The 15,579-nt window shown below is 36.4% G+C and overlaps 1 protein-coding gene across 1 annotated transcript in view; it reads right to left on the reverse strand.

The window, feature by feature from the left end:
* WDR70 (WD repeat domain 70) overlaps window positions 1–15,579 on the reverse strand; it is a 137,758-nt gene that overhangs the window by 112,652 nt on the left and 9,527 nt on the right. The gene's annotated exons all lie outside the window — the stretch shown is intronic.

The following is a 15,579-nucleotide window of genomic DNA, read 5'->3' on the forward strand; positions in this document are numbered from 1 at the left end:
TAAAAAAAGTTCCAAATTGTTTTTAAAGTTCTTTATCCTATAGTCTTAAAAGAAAAAATTCTGGTTTCAGTTTAGTATATTTGTTTTAAGAATCTACTGAATTACAACAAAATCTGGCTCCAATATTTCTTTGCTTTATCACAAGTCCATCAAAGATGATAAAAAGTATCTTCTTTACAAATTCCATTTCCACAAATATTTGAAACACCTTTATATATTTTTGAATTTCTCAGGTATTTAGTACCAATGATACACTTTATAAAAGTTTTTTTTTAGAATATAATTTAATCGAAATTTCAATCCAATCCTCCACATATTTTTCCATTGGACAAGCATTATGTTATACACAAAGTTTTCAGCCCATTAAAACAATCATTTTCCAATTCAATTTCAACATTTTATAAACCTTAGCAATGAAATTGTTCATTATTAGCACACAGTGCAATTTCAAATACTTTTTATATGATTTTTCTTATCCGAGGTAAATCTTTTGTTTAGTTGTAAGTATATGAGCCAGTGGCAAACATGCCATTCTAAGTACTTCTTTTGAGCTTGAATAAAAGATATATTTCACAATAGGTCCACCAAATTAATCTCATTATCTTTTCTTTTAAAAAGTTTCCTAGGGTAACACCCAAAGAGGCATCTTAGGAGAGAACCTTGCTTTGTATTTATTCCAAACCCTTAAAACGGCACACCTAACAAAATAATCCTTGAACTCTGCATTTATTTTATCTTTATTATGTCACAAATAGGTGTGCCATTCAAAATTCATGGCCCTCCAAATCTAATAATCTCTTTATTTTTTTAGGATCACTTAATCCTTCATCCAGAGCAAAGTGCAAGCATCAGAATACAATTTAAGCTCAATCCTCTCTCTTTAGCATCTTGAAGCAATTTATATTCTCATTTTTCCCTTGGCGTATAAACTTAGAAATATTTTCCCATTGTTTAAATGGAACATTGATCATCAATACTGATAACATCTGGAATAAAAACATCTTTGGTAAAACATTCATCTTAATCACAGAAATTCTACTCAACAAAGAAAGTTGCAATTTATCCTTTTTGATGTTGTTCCAGTCACAGTTATTTTGAAACAATTTAGAATTTGCAATTGACAATATCACTGCAAGATATTTTCCTACCTTAATATCTGACTTCCCCATTGAAGTTTTTTAGGGTCCCCTACTCCTTCCTCCAGATCAAAGTGCAAGCATCAGAAATTTCATGATCTTGTATAGTCATATTCTTAACTAGCATCTTTGTTTTTTGTTTTATTTTAAAACCAGCTAAGTCTCCAAAATTATTCATTAATCATGACACCACAAAGTCATTTATTTTTCAATAAATATTCCATACCATTTTTTGCATTTTGTAGAAACGAAAACTAAATCATCAGTAAAAGCTCTTAATTTGTATGCTCCAATTTTAATTTTTACACCTGCTATTTTTTCATCTTGTCTAATTGTCTCTGTTCAGAACCACCAAAATTAAAATAAAAAGCAATGGAGACAAGGACATCATTGTCTTTAACTGTTTGGATCTCACACAGCTTATTTAAATCTGCATTGATAATGATATGAGCTTGCTGAGATGTATAAATCAACAATCCCTTGAATAAATTTCTCCCCAAAGTTCACGTGTTTCTTTTAACATTAAGACCCAATTTAAATTGTCAAAGTCTTTCTCTATATTCAATAAACATTAATACTGCTTGTTTTTCATTATGATATTGTAGATATTCAATAAAATCCATGAGCATTCTCACATTATCTTTCAACTGCCTTTTTGGCAAAAAAACTGAAATTGATCTTCATGAACAAATGTCTGTAGAACTTTCTTCAATCTTACAGTAAAAAGTTTATAGTTATTGTTTAACAATGAAATCAGCTTATAATTTTGTCGAAGTAGCATCTTGACCCTCCTTTGGAAATAAGGCAATATTGGCTTCCACTCAAGACTGAGTCATCCTAGATCCCTGCATCTCATTACATCTTTCAGTGGCTGTAAAAAGTGGTCTTCAAAATATTTATAGTGTTAAGTTGAAAGGTCCTCTGGACCTGGTACTTTGCCTATTTTCATCTTTTAATGGCATCTTATCTTTTAAAAGTAATTATTGGTTTGTTCATAAATTGTCTTTGTGTTTGTGAAAGCTGTGATAATTATTTTCATCTATTTTTGGCATATCCACTTCTATATCATTTTTTAAATCTTTCTTTTCTCAATTTATATGCCAAACATATTCTTGGTTTATTTGAAAATTCAAAGTGTCTCTGTATCACATAGATCAATTTTGTATCTATTTCTTGGACAGTCAACATAAATAGTTGTTGGCGTAGCAACTTAATTTGATATAAAATTTGTGAGTCTATTGGTGTCTTTTGCAATTCAATTTCTATATTTTGACCTTCATCCAATATCCTTCACATCTTCTTTTGAGATTTCTTTTTTGCCTGGTGATTGTATTGAATGAAGTAGCCCCCAGTATCAACTTTGCTAGCATCTCAAACAGTCCTCAAGTCTGTATCTTTTTCCAAATTATTATCAAAGTATTCATTCAGCTTCTTTTTACAATCCTCTATAACAGTGATGGCTAACCTTTTTGCCATCGTGTGCCAAAAGTGGGGGTTGCACAGGGGGATCGAGTGCATGTGTGCCCATCCCCATAATTCAATTCCCCCCATGCCCCCACGCTTTTGGCACGCGATGGCAAAAAGACTACCAGTGGGCCTGGTAGGCCCGTTTTTCACCCTCCCCAGGCTCCAGAGGTTTTCTTGGAGCCTGGGGAGGATGAAAAAGGCCTTCTCCAACCCCCCCAGAGGCCCTCCAGATGCAGGAAACGGCCCGTTTCCTGACTTCCGGTGGGCCCGGAAGGCGCGTGCATGCATGCTGGAGCTGAGCTAGGACAACGCTCACGTGCCCACCAATATGACTCCGTGTGCCACCTGTGGCACGCGTGCCATAGGTTCACCATCACGGCTCCATAACCTTTTCCTTCTGTAAAATAGTCTCATTTAATCTGAAATGTGAAATCTTTCTTTTAAGTAGTGAATGAAATAGATTATGGTCTGAAAATGATTTAGGTAAGAGACCCACTTTTGAGATTTTATTTGCCAAGTTTGTTGAAATCATATAAATTCTTGAAAATTATTTGTGTCTTTCTAAGAAGAAAGTATGTTCTCAAGCGAGTCCATTTTTCTGTCTCCAAGAACTGACCATGTTAAATTGCCCATCAACTAAAAAAAAATCTTTTCTGTAATTTACCCTGAGGGTTTAATCACTTTGGCTGACATTCTATCAAAGGCTGGGGAAATTACTGTATTCCAATTGCCCAATACACATCAATTTTCGAGAGAAGGATGATAATTGATCCAGTTTAAAGAAATTCACTTTGTCTTCATTTCATAATTAAAGTTGATTTTGTCCCATACACCACCACTTCAACTGAACCAAACCGACCATGTTCATTTGATAACAATAACTTTGGTTTAACCTGTAGCTTCGTGTATAAAACTACTACATTAATCTTTTTTGCACCAGGTAAAATAAATTCCCTTAATTTTTTATTAATCAAATATTTTTTTTGTCCTTTGTCTTAACATGTGTTTTTGTAAACAAATTATGTCAGCAGTTAATTTTCCTCAAATACTGAAATATCTTCTTTTACTTTGAAGGAGCATTGACTCCACTAATGTTCCAAGTTATACAAATAATGTATCAAAGTCCTAGGCTGTCTCCCTCATTCTACTCTTGTTTTTATGTATCTGCTGTCAACTCACAAAGCATTTCTGGTCTGCTCTTGAGTTGCCATGGGCAGGAATGAGTGTGTGTGTGTGTGTGTGTGTGAAGAACTGACAGAGCAGTTCAAGAGCCACGTTCAAAAGCACATTCCATGCATATCTTCCTCAAGGTTGGATCTCAGATTACTAGAGCTGGCCTGTGAGGTGTGTTTTCTACAGCCCACAAAAGTGCCTCATTGGAGAATGTGATTTATGACACTGCCTGAGAAGAGGGGGGAAACAGAGTTGAGCCGAAAATTACGTGCGGCAGAGTTGACTTCACTCGGGTAGTTGCTGACCTGTTGCTCCTAATAATAACTAGATTTCTTTTGAAACTTGGCTGGAGGCTCATGAGTTAATTAGGGCATTTGTCGGAACCCTGACATCTGCTGCTTGGCATGAGTCCAACTCACATTTATTTTCAGTATTCATCATTTCTTGAATCTGATCCATAGGGTTAGAATTCAATCTAAATCTCTGTGCTTGATAGGTGAAAATCACTTCTTTCAACTTGTCCCAACAAAATGGAATCTTTCTCTTCTTCAGAACATTTGTTAAGAAGACATAGGCTTTTCATTTTCTCAAAATTCTCACAGGAATTTCTTTCAGGACAATTATATCCACATTGTCTATCTTCAATTTAGTCTTGAAATGAAACTCCAGAACTTTTTATCTTGTTCTCCTTATGAAGTGGACTAGCATATCCCTTGGAACTTTTCTAATTGTAGAATACAATTTTATATACCATGTCTATTTACAAATCCATTTTTTCTTCCTCCCAATTTATTAACTGACCCAAAGATTGGACTATTCTTCTTATGTCTTCTCCCACTATTTCAGGCATGCCTTAAAATTGGAAATGTTGCTCTTTTTGTCCAATAAGGCAATGTTATCTAAATGACCTCTATATTATGCATCCTTACTGCCCATTCTATGTTCCAAGAAGTCACCCTTGTCATTTATTTGTTTGATGTCCCCTGAAATTTGGTGGATTTCTTCATGTGACCCCTTTAACATATTGTCACACAGGGCTTGAATTTCTTGAATTGTTTTGTTTGAGTATTCCTTGAGGATGCTTCTCAAATGATCCAGCTCACCGGAGTCTTATCTCTCCTTCTGGCACCTAGGCACCATTTTAATAATTGCAAAATAATTGCAAAATTTAGTATTTGAAATAGTATTTAATATATATCCAATTCTTAGAACAGCTTTTATTCAATTGTATGGTCTGAGTTGCCTTTTTGTGGTTAAACTGCAAACTGCTCAAATAATGTCCTAATTACTTCACCTTGATTAATCAAAACTCCATCATATAATGAAAACCAGAAACAGTACAATTTATTTAAAATCTGTGGCATACCTAGTTTTTGGAAGATGCAGAGCATTAAACTTTTATTTTCAGAACAAGCAATTTCTGGTAATTAAAAAAAAAAATTAAGCTGGGAGCCTTGATAGTACAGTGGTTTAGTGCACCCTGTTATTAACACAGTTGCCTGCAATTTCTGCTGGTTCGAATCTCTCCAAGGCTCAAGGTTGACTCAGCCTTCCATCCTTTCTAAGGTAGGTGAAATGAGGACCCAGTTTGTGGGGGCAATAAGCTGACTTTGTATAAAATATACAAAGAATGTCATACAAAGAATGAAGGCTATTGCTTAACGCATTGTAAGCCGCCCTGAGTCTCCGGAGAAGGGCGGCATATAAATCAAATTAAAAAAAAAAAAAAAGTCTTTTTCAATGGGCCACTTGCCACCCAGAATTTTTAGAATCTTTAAACACCTTTATCACCAAACTATCAACTTCTTAAAATGGTTGATGGCGATATGGGCAGCATAAAAATTTAATAAATAAAATAAATAAATGAAATCTGCTATATGACTAATGGAGGCTGTGTTCTTATATATTCATCAGATTATTTTCAATTGATGAGTTTATGTTAGACTCAATCATTAAGTCCTAAGAGGAACTATGTGGAGCCAAACAGTAAATTCCTGAAAACTCTCTCAGATATTTTTGAAACCTTGAGAAAAAAGTTACATGTCTTACTTCTTACAGGAAGGAAGGAAGGGGCAATTTCCATATACTGCATGCACAGCTGGTTCCAATTTGGTCATTGTTTTGATTAGTGACTCTCCCATGCCACCCATAAATTGCTTTCAAAACATTAATATTTAACCTTCTTATAAACCATCATATAATAGTGCATTTTTATGTAATGCAATGTAATAAAATAAGTCATTGAGCAATGTTCATGCAGAGGAAAAACATGAACTGTGTAGATGATTCTTTTGTAAGTTAAGGCAGTAACTTTATATGTGCTTTCCAGTAAAGCTACCACATTGCTTTCAATGGGACTTTTTTCTGAATAGACATGAGAAAAGTTAAACTGCTCAGTATCTTTGCGAATCTAATGACTATCATCCTCATCATGAGGATGTGATATATTAAACTCATAATGGCTTCAGTTTGGCATAGAGCACACATGGATGCAATTCTATTGCTTGTTGAAACAAGGAATCAAAGGTTTAGCACGTCTTCCAACTTTTGATCACAAACATTCCAATTTAATGAAGGAGGAGAGGTGGTACTTTAAGGCAGATTCGGGCTGCACATCCAGTTTGAAAGTGCGGCTTCCTAGAATACCTCAAATATACCCCTCTTCTTTTCCTGTTACCCTCACATAATAGAACTGAAATATACTGAAAGAACATCAGATTAACCACACTTCTGCCTGCAGAGTTTCAAACCCAGGCAGTAGAAATAAAACAACACAAAACGAAATAATTTCCCCAGGACTTGGGACAGATTAAAGGACAATTTTTTGTTTGGTTAAATATGGATTTGTTGCATTTTAGAAAGCATGTTATTTCTATATTTTTAAAAACCTTCTTCCTTTTTATTAGATGAAATAAATCCGAGTGTCCCTTAAATCAATCTAAATAAATAAATAAATAAATATGGACTGAGGAAGGTAAAAGGGCACCATTTGGAGTATATGAAGAGAAGAAAAATAAGGCTGCAACTATGATTAGGTAATGAGCAACTGCTGACCTCAAGTCTGGTCCTTTCAATACAGGTAGTCCTCGATTTATGACTGCAATTGAGCCCAACATTTCTGTTGAGAAATTTGTTAAGTGACTTTTACCCCATTTTATGACTTTTCTTGCCATAGTTGTTAAGTGTCTCACTGCAGTTGTTAAATTAGTAACATAGTTGTTAAGTGAATCGCAAAAAGGGAATCACATGATCATGGGACACTGCAACGGTCATAAGTACGAGTCAGTTGTCAAGCATCCGAAAGTAAATCACATCACCTGCGGGGGATGCTGCAATGGTTGTTTGTGTGAAAAATGGTCGTAAATCCCTTTTTACAGTGCCGTTGTAACCCTGGTCACTAAGCCAACTTTGTAATTTGAGGACTTCCTGTAAAAGTCCTCTAGGTCCCCAGTCCTGATGCTCTTCCTCACTCTCAAGGCTGCTTGTCTCTACCTGATGATGCAATGGGTCTATGCATGACTATGCAGCTGATTTTTCAAAAAGGACTTCAGAAGGGGAATTTAGCCTGCCTTTGTGCCTGGAGGTTTTGTAAAGAATAAGAAAAAAAGGACCCCCACATTGCCTTCCCAGAAAGAAAAGTGAGTCTGCTTTTTGGGCCACAGTGAATCAAGAAAAAAAAATCCATCACTCACTAGTTAAGTTTGCAAAAGTTAATGTTCCCAGAAGCAAAAATCCTACAAGGGCTAAACATTAGAAAAATAGGTTAATATTATTAATAGGTTAATAGGTTAATAGGTTAATAAGAGAAAAAAAACCCAAATGGAACAAGCAATGTCTTTTGATGAGAACAACGAGGTTAGTTTCATTATTAGATAGCTATCCATCCCTCCATGGACTACCTTTCAGTAAAAACTTAGAAACAGATGACTGGCTTTTCTGATGAGGATGAAGAATAGCCGATACCTGATTAACCAGTGTATTTATGCTTTTTGTGTGCTAATCTGCAGTTTTAAAACTGCAGGCTTAGTGTATATTTAATGCTCCCTAGCAGCCTGTATGTGTAGCAATGATGACATATTATGAACATGGCAAGCATCTATGGCCGTGATGGCGAACCCATGGCACGCGTGCCCAAAGTGGCACGCGGAGCCATGTTGCCTGGCACGCGCAGCGTCACCCGTTCCTCTTCCGGGTTTCTGGCGCACACATACATGTGACGATCAGCTGGCCTTTGTGAGTGCGGCAGTGCCAGAAACCGGAAGAGCTTGTCTTCCGTTTTCTGCATGAGCATGCGCAGCAGCCAGCTGATTGGCGTGTCCGCATGCACGGCAATAACCGGAAAATTTGCTGGCCAGCAAGCGCGTGCCGGAAACTGGAAGTACCTTATCCAGCACCCGCATGCCCCCTGGGCAACTCCTCTTCCTGGTCGCAGCCCTGATGAGCACACGAGAAAAGTGTTCCCTTTTTGACACTCGATGCCAAAAAGGTTCGCCATCACTGATCTATGGTCTTGGGCAGACTTTCCTTACAGTAAGTAGGCCATTCCTTTAGTAGGCTCTTTCTTCCAATCTACAGACACTTGGAAACCGTTGTTTATTTTGTTAACTGGAGCTTTAGGGCCCATCAGCTTCAGTCAAGTTCAAGATGGTTGCTGGTGCAACAGGGTTAGATGCAATAGGATGGATCTTCAGCATAACATCGTTGGCATCCTTCAGTCTCAAGAGACTATGGTATCGTGCTCCGGAAAGAGGTCCTAAAACAGCATCTAGTGTGACTAAAAAGGCCAATTCGAGAGTAGCAATCCCTTCCACACTGAGGGCAGATACATTCTGTCCCTTGCCCAGCCCCCAGATTTCGCTGTTTCCAGGACTGCCTCTTTGCCTCAGCCTGCCGAAGAAATATCTCTTCAAATTGGAGAAGGCCATGCTGCGTCTTTAGCCTCCAAGCTGAACGATCGGAGGTCAAGGTTTCCCAGTTGTTAATGTCCATTCCCAGGGCCTTTAGGTCCCTCTTGCAGATATCCTTATATCGCAGCTGTGGTCTCCCTCTGAGGCACTTTCCCTGCACTAATTTTCCATACAGGAGATCTTTGAGCAGAACAACTTGCCTATATTATATAAAAATCTCAGTGCAACCACATAAGATAACCTGAGCATCCACAATTCTGCATATAGGGGGTAGTACTCCTCTATATGTGAATGTGGAAAAGGATCAGAAATCCTAGCAATTCCTTTTAGGAAAATAGACCCATTTATTTATTGTTTTTATTCCGCTTTTATTCTTTTTATAAATAACTCAAAGTGGAGAACGTACCTAACGTTCTTTCCTCCTCTTGTCTTCCTCCATAACAACAACTCTGTGCGGTGGGCTGGGCTGAGAGGGAGTGACTGAGTCAAAGTCACCTAGCTGGCCTTCATGTCTATAGTGGGACTAGAACTCCCAATCTTCTCCGTTCTAGGCCAGCACTTTCACAACTACACCAATTAGCTCTAAATGTTAGGCATCCAAATATATAATACACTAATAACATACACAAATATACAATAGCTTAATATATAAATGAACACAAAACCATCTTCAGCCTTCCCTAGTATAGCTCAAACCCTGTCATCTGGCTGAATGATGCAATCATACTGTAATTTTTAATTGTAAACGGCTCCACTGAATGCAGACTTCAATCCATCAGTCATTCAGACTGCTGGCCTTTGCCTGTCTGATTTACATTAAATGAATGCCTTTTTCTGGAGAACAGAAAACAAGAATTGATCTCATTATTGCAATGCCTATGTCCTTCATAACAGGATCAAAAGGGCAGAGCGGACTATGAACCCATGCAAACCTCCTTTTTTTCCAGTGAGTTCTTTTAATTTTTTTTTAAAAATCAAATAGATGAGTCAATTGCAAGGAAAAACGGGTCAATCTGAATCTATTTTGATGATTGAAGAATTTTGAGTGGCAAGAAATTTAATCTTGTTCTCGGGGAAAACGTGTTTTTAAAAAAATCAATGTAATCTACAAAGGACTTGGAAAAAATGTACATCTCTAACATGCAGAGCTTGAATAGATACCCATACAGTATTATTTTGCTTTGAGGTAGACCAGAAGCCGGACAAAGCAATGTTTTATTTAATTTAATTTTGTCAAAATTTAATTAATTAATTACAAGTAAATATGATTAGTCCCCATGTATTTAATTACTTTTCTCTTCTCTCATCCTCACATCACTAAGCACAGCAGCGATGGCTGGAAAAGCACAAGTTACCTAGGAAGCCTTAAGGCTAATAGTTTAATGGACAATTAATTAAAGAGCCTTTAAAACTTAAGGAGAATATAAATTGTGAGATATTTGTGTTCTGCCTCTGTCTTGCTGATTGTGGGGGCAGGAAATAAATAGCATTCAGGCTTCTATTCTACATCTCCAATGCATGGGGCTAAAGAGGTTTGCCAAGTCATCTCCGACAAAGAGTGCATTTGCAAAAGCTATCAGCTTAATGGGCTTTATTACAACATATTAAATAGTCCAAGGGCAACTCCTTGTATCTAGTATGTAGAAAGTTTGTTCCCTTCGTAGGAGAGTTAATCTACGCTTTGCTTAAAAGATATTCTATCGTGCAACTTTGAGATATACAATTGCCCTAAGCATGAAAACTACAATTCGCTACAGTCATAAGAAGAGACGAAATGAAATTAGGATGATTCTTTCAGTTTTCCAGGCAAGTGGGAATAAGGAGAGAAAATAGCATTGTACTTTAAAATGGAACATCAAAAGAAAAAAAAAGGCAAAATCTATCAACAGAGAGACCCTTTAGGAAGCAAGATGGTAGGAACGTGTTGGAAATGCAAACAGCAAAAGGGAACATATTACCACATGTGGTGGTCCTGCCACAAAGCGAAACAATATTGGAGTAGAATCAGATCACAATTATAAGAAATAACCAAACAAAAGATAGAGATGAGGCCAGAAACATTTTGATTAGGAATACTCCCAGGGTCATATGAAAAAGAAAGACAATATTTAATTATCCATATTACCACAGAGCAAGAATAATCTACTTTCAGAATTGGAAAAATGACAATATACCATCCGAAGATAATCTGATCAGAAAAGTTTTGGAATGTGCGGAGATGGACAAATTAACAAAGGAGATACAAGAAAAAGAAGAAACAGAATATTACTTAGTGTGGGAGAAATAGTATGAATGGTTGGAGGAGACAGATAAAAGGGAGGGAAAAATTAAATAATGGTCGAAATAGGAGTTGAAGTGTTATTGTTAATATGAGGAAACAAAAATTGTAGAAATAGAAGTGGATTGTTATGTATATATGTAAATAAATAAATAAATACTAGAAGTATATGTATAAAAGATATAGTAGAAATAAGGGCGTGAAAAATGTATAACTATGAAATTTTTGACTGATGCGAAACTGTTGAAACGGAAAAAGTGTCAAAGCTTTTTGTTTTTTAAAAAAACATTTAATAATTTAATAAAAAATTATTAAAAAGGAAACAAGATGGTAGGAATGGTGAACAATATTTTAGTGACTGGGCTCTCTCTCTTTTAAGAGGGTGAGGGAGGGGAAGTGTCAAGAGCCACAATAGGTGGGCTAATGTTGTAGAGTGGACAGAGCCACAAGACGCCTGTAGATTTCCCCGGTTTTCTTGGCATGCTCTTTTTACTTTTTAAATAAAGCCAAGCTTATCTTAGGGCTCCCCCTTAAACTTGGCTTAAAGAAAGTCAAATTTAGGGCTCCCGTTCTAATTTGCATGCTTTTCCATCTCAAGATTGAAGACATTTGTGCCCATCACATTCAGAATTTAAAAAGTTTGGGGGGCTGCAAAAATGTGGATTTAGTGTTCTAAAGCCAAGATCCAATGGATAGCTTAGATCATACAAGGCAATGGGCACTGGCCCATTGATACTGGAAAAAGGTTAACACATAAATATTTCAGGAAAAACAAAACAACACCTGTTTGAAAATTTCCTAGTATGGATTAAGTGGTACGATTGGCTCGAGATTAGGGAAAGTAAAAGTGAATAAATGATGTGACAAATGTGTAAAAATACTGTAAATGAATAAAACTAGAAATAAAGGGACGATAAAGATAATAAAGGATGAGAAAAATGGGAAATGTAGAAAGTAGAAAGTAAAAGGAACGAAATGGATACGTAAAAAGAAACACATATTGTGAGTTTGTGTTTTATATGTTGTGTTGTGTTGTTGTTGTAAAATTAATTTTAAAAAATTTTTAAAAAGAAAGAAAATTTTCTCTGTTAAAATCTTGTATGAAGAATGAAAATTGAGAAAGCCAAGTGTCTATGGAGATTCTCAGACATCCAGGTTGTCCCAAAGGTACTTTTTTCAAGAGGCAACTGGACTTTCTAGTTTTTCTCTGAAGCAAAAGTTTTTCAAAGAAAAAACAGAAAGTCCGGTTGCCTCTTGAAAAAAAAGCAGCTTTGGGACAAGAAAGCCAAGTGTTCAGAACCATGGAAAGTTTAAACTGAAAAAAACCCCTTATGAGCATCTAGATCGGTATTTCTCAACCTTAACCATTAGAAACAGTATGGACTTTAACTCCAGGAACTCCCAAGCCCATATAGCAATGATTCTGTAGACAAATCATTTTTTTCTTTCCATTAAACTTAATATGAGAGGCTATCTGATATTGTAGTTAGGGCATTAGTCTAGAAACCAGGAGACTGTGAGTTTTCAATTCAAATCTTTAATGTCAGAGTACAACATGTGTACAATGAGATTGGCTGAGCCTCCCTTTGTGCACCTCCCACAACCCAACACAACTCACAGTAAAAGACTGCAAAAGAAAAAAAAAATCCCTAACCCAGTGAATCCTACTAACACACAATCCTACCAAACTTTGTGAACTTATTGCACATCACGCCGGCCTCGCAAGTCAATCGTACTATGTTGTTGTAAACAGTGGTGGGTTTCAAAAATTTTTGCTACCGGTTCTGTGGGTGTGGCTTGGTGGGCGTGGCAGGGAAAGGATACTGTAAAACCCGCCTCCCACCGTCCTGTTCGATCTCACAGGGCTGCCCTCCTCAGGGTACCGTCGGCCAGACAATGCCGGCTGGCAACGTCCAGGGGTAGAGCGTTCTCTGTGGGCGCTCCTGTCCTCTGGAACGAGTTACCCACCAAGCTTCGGACGGCGCCTGATCTCCACTCCTTCCATCGGGACTTAAAGACCTGGCTGTTTCAACAAATGGGTTTACCTTGATCCTTGGGTTTTTCTTATTTTGATTGTCGTTGTTTTAACTGGGTTTTAATCTTTTTGATTTTTTATTATTGTATGTTTTTAACTTGTGTTCGCCGCCCTGAGTCCTTAGGGAGAAGGGCGGCATATAATTTTTTGGTAAAATAAATAAATAAATAAATAATAAAGTCTCCCTTCCCACCCCACTCCAGGGGAAGGATACTGTAAAATCTCCATTCCCTCCCCACTCTAGGGGAAGGTTACTGCAAAATCCCCATTTCCTCCCGATCAGCTGGGACTTGGGAAGCAGAGAATAGACGGGGGCAGGGCCAGTCAGAATTTTTACTACCGGTTCTCCGAACTACTCAAAATTTCCGCTACCGGTTCTCCAGAACTGGTCAGTACCTGCTGAAACCCACCTCTGGTTGTAAAGTTATTTTCCATTCAGAAGCCTGACAGCCCACGGATAAAAACTGTTCTTCAGCCTATTTGTCCGCGTCTGCCTATGCTTCTATATCTCCTTCCCTATGGAAGGAGAATAAAGGAGCGTTGACCAGGGTGTGCATCGTCCCTGAGGATTTTCCTCACTCTTCTAAGGCAGCGAGGCCTAGCGACGTCGTCTAGTGGTATCAGGGGACAGCCCACGATGTTTTGTCCTGTGCTCACCCCCCTCTGTAATATCTTTCTATCCACGGCTGTCAAGCCAGCATACCACACCATAATGCACTGAGTGAGGATGCTTTCTATTGTGGACCAGTAAAAGGTGGTCATCAGGTGTTGTTCTACTTTGATTCTTTTGTTTTAGTCCTGCCTTAGGCACAAAGCCATCTAGATGACCTTGGGCCACTCCCTCTCTTAGCCCGAAGGAGAAGACAATATCAAACTACATGTTATATAATCTATATCATATGGCATCAAGAAATTTAAAAGAGAGAGAATTAGTTTTGTGACTATTATACAAAAGTCTTATTTGCTTTTTTTTTCCCCCCAGAAAAGTTTCACATCAAATAAATCTATACAGAAAAGCATGGAAACATGTAGGGGAAGAGAACAACAACTAAGCCATGCTACCCTGAGCACTGATCTTGATTCCAATCAAATTACAAGTCGATACTTTTTATAGTACAATCTTCTGCACTCGGAACTATGTTCCAGTGAGTTAAATGGAAATCTTCCCCCAAATAATTGCATTATAAAGTTCTGAAAACACAGTAAAGTGAATGGCTAAACCTTTAAACTTGATTGCATTTAACATTTTGAAACGCTGCTGATACAATACCTTCATAATATAGTAGTTCGCATAGTGCTCATAAAAAAGCACTATTTAAAGCTGTACTTTAAAAAGAAACAAAAAATGTTAATTAATACTAATATTTTTAAAGTTCACTAACGTTATCTTTAATTGAAAGGTTTATATATAGTTAGGTGGAGAAACAGGTCTCAAAAAAGTTCTCTTTATAAGTGTTTCTTAACTTTTTGGATTTTCTGTTTCCCTGGAGAAAACAAAGCAATATGATTTATTTATTTTTTTAATAAAAAAGTTTTTATTTTCTGATCAAACAAGTATACAATATAAACAATCATTCATACTATCATCAGAAAAAAAGAAAAAAAATCAATTTGGTAAACTCAATCTTCAACCCCTCCTCACCACCCCCCACCCCCGACTTCCCAGAACAAAAACAGGGCATAGATTTCACCAAACATTCGCTAAAATAAACTAGCTAACTGCAAGATTTAATAACTCCCAAGACCCCTTAACTCCCCTTTTACAATTTCATCAACCTCCCTTTATATAAACACAAAGTAACATGTAATCCAATAACTCTAAGAATTTTAAAACCATTAACAAATCTTAAACATTCAAACCTAAAAACATTTTTCCCCCTCCTACTTTTCTCAAAGTTCAGATATTTTGAAATCTCATAACAAAAAATAAACCTTAGATATTCACTAATTAAATTTCTACATTTTTATAATTAACCATTAGTACATTAACTAGAAAATCAAAAAAGATTAATCAACCATTAATACATCATATTTAAAAATCAATATTCAACTTTATACTTTTTCCCCCTCAGTAGTTATAACACCTAAAACATAATCAATTTAAACCATGAATAAAACAACTACAAAGCCAAAAAAAAAAAAAAATTAATCTTCCATTCTTGGTTTCTTATTTTGAAATCTCATAACAAAAAATAAACCTTAGATATTCACTAATTAAATTTCTACATTTTTTAAGTTTCTAAATTTCCCCCCTTCATTATTCCTCCCTCCAATTTTTAAAATTTAAAAGATAATCAACAACATAATTAACCATTAATACATAAACTAAAAAACCAAAAAGGATTAATCAACCATTAGTACATCATATTTAAAAATCAATATTTAACTTTATACTTTTTCCCCCCTCAGTAGTTATAATACCTACAACATAATCATTTTTAACCATGAGTAGAACAACTACAAAGCCAAAAGAAAAGGTTAATCTTCCATTCTTGCTTTCTTTTTATATTTTTTCCAATCTTTCTGCATCCCTCCTACTTCTATTTTGAGGAGGTTTTTCATTTTAATTTGAGGTTGATATAA

The sequence above is a fragment of the Pituophis catenifer genome, unplaced genomic scaffold (assembly GCF_029215685.1).
Source record: "Pituophis catenifer annectens isolate HBS135680 unplaced genomic scaffold, rPitCat1.0.hap2 SCAF_2, whole genome shotgun sequence".
NCBI classification, from domain to species: Eukaryota; Metazoa; Chordata; class Lepidosauria; order Squamata; family Colubridae; genus Pituophis; species Pituophis catenifer.